Below are 1882 nucleotides of genomic sequence, written 5' to 3'. Positions count from 1 at the left end.
AAAAAAAAAATATTATTTTTTAGTGTATTTTTATTTTTTAGAGCACCAAATTGGCAATTTGGGTTACTCTCGATTTTGGCTGAAATTACGATATGGTCCTCAATTTGGGCATAGGAAAAACTATCAGCTGGAAATACGCACACACATAAAACACAACAACAACAGCAACATTAAAAAAATTTAAATCTATCGTTTAGGCAGTCAAATTGGAATTGAAGTTACGCAATTTTGTGCCTGTAAAAATACTCTTTTAAACGTGAAACCTTACCGATCACCTCATGTTAAAATTCGTGAAACTTATCTGAGCTCTTAACTGCAGTTCAGCTTTTGATGGAAATGAGCTAATAGCTCAAACGTTAAAAGGCGATTTGAAAAACATTTGAGAAATATATAGACTTCTAGACCTGAGAAAATCTTATTTTGTCATTTTAATTTTAATGTACATAGATTAATGTAACGAATTGGAAAATACATTTAATCAATTCAAAGTTTCAATTTGAAACGCAAGTTGAAACTAAATTTTTTTCTGAGCCAGTGCGCTTCAGCAATTTAAGTTGTGTTGGGGAGTAAAACAGCTGTAATTTATTTTATTCGATGCGATTCGAAACGAGTAATCATTCGATCACGAATGCCGCGTTTCGGGCGCAGAACTCATTAAATTTTTGGGTTTTTTTTTATTGAAATTGTTTTCTCTTTAAGTTCATATAAGACTTTTATTGTGCCGGATTTCCACTGGGTAATGCCCAATAAAATGTGTGCGTAAAAAAATATTCGAGTCACTACGTGGACAAAAATAGCACGGTACGACAAAAAACAAAACAAAAATCAGAACACACGAAAGAATCGATATACTCACGAAACTATGGGACAAACATAGCAAAACTGCGTCTTTAATTATTCACTCTGATGTCAGGACTTTTTTTTTTCAAAAGACTTTACAATTTTAAAGATATTATTAATGCAAAAAATTATCATAAAAAATCAGTGCAATGTAGAACAGCAATATGAGTACCAAATGAGAGAGAAAATTCTGTAAATTTTTGCTTCAACGGTTGCCCCGTGTGTAGTCAGCATAATAATAAAACGATTGTTCGTTTCACAAAAGTAAGAATTTCGTCTGACTGAAATCTAAGAAATCGGAGTCATGAAAACACATATACAATCATACAGAAGTACTGAATTTCGAATATCAAATGCATCAGAAACCAAAACGTTTAATCACTTATGCGGTGTTTACATGAGGCGATTTTACAGGCAACTTTTAGTTGAAGTTCGGAGAAAGCCAACTTTGAATTCAACTAATCGCCTCCAAAATTGCCTGTAAAATCGCCTCATATGAACACCGTTTTAGCTGAAAAACAAAAAGGGCAATGCAATATTTAAGCGTTTCAAGCGTTAATAAGTATAAAACAAGGAGGGGAATGCAGCGAATCTCAAAGAAATATATGTATGTAAATAGAAATAAAAATGCTTCGAATTTTTTTTTTGGAATTTTTTTTTTTTTGAAATAAAATGTTTAATGTTTTATTTTTGCATATTTCTTTAACTTTGTTGTTTGGGTTTTATGCATGTTTGTTTTGTTGTAATTTATTTACTGTTTTCTAGCGATTAAATATTTTATAATTTCGTAGTTGTTAAAACCTATTGTTGTTTTTTTTTTCATCGTTTCTGTTTGTTTATAACATAACTTTTTTTGCCTGCATTTCTGCTCACCTTTCAAGTTACTGTACTAAAGTGTGAGATTTGCATTTAGTTGAACGTGACATGCGTATATCTACATTTTTGTTTGTTTGTTGCTTCCGTGTTTGCTGTTTCATTCATACATTACATTCGCAAATGCCTAATACGTACATAAATTTATTGTAGTTAATTATTATTATAT

The sequence above is a fragment of the Rhagoletis zephyria genome, unplaced genomic scaffold, assembly GCF_001687245.7.
Source record: "Rhagoletis zephyria isolate East Lansing unplaced genomic scaffold, Rhagoletis_zephyria_1.1 Rzeph_scaffold_02732, whole genome shotgun sequence".
In the NCBI taxonomy this organism is placed as follows: Eukaryota; Metazoa; Arthropoda; class Insecta; order Diptera; family Tephritidae; genus Rhagoletis; species Rhagoletis zephyria.
Note: the sequence above shows the minus strand (reverse complement) of the source record.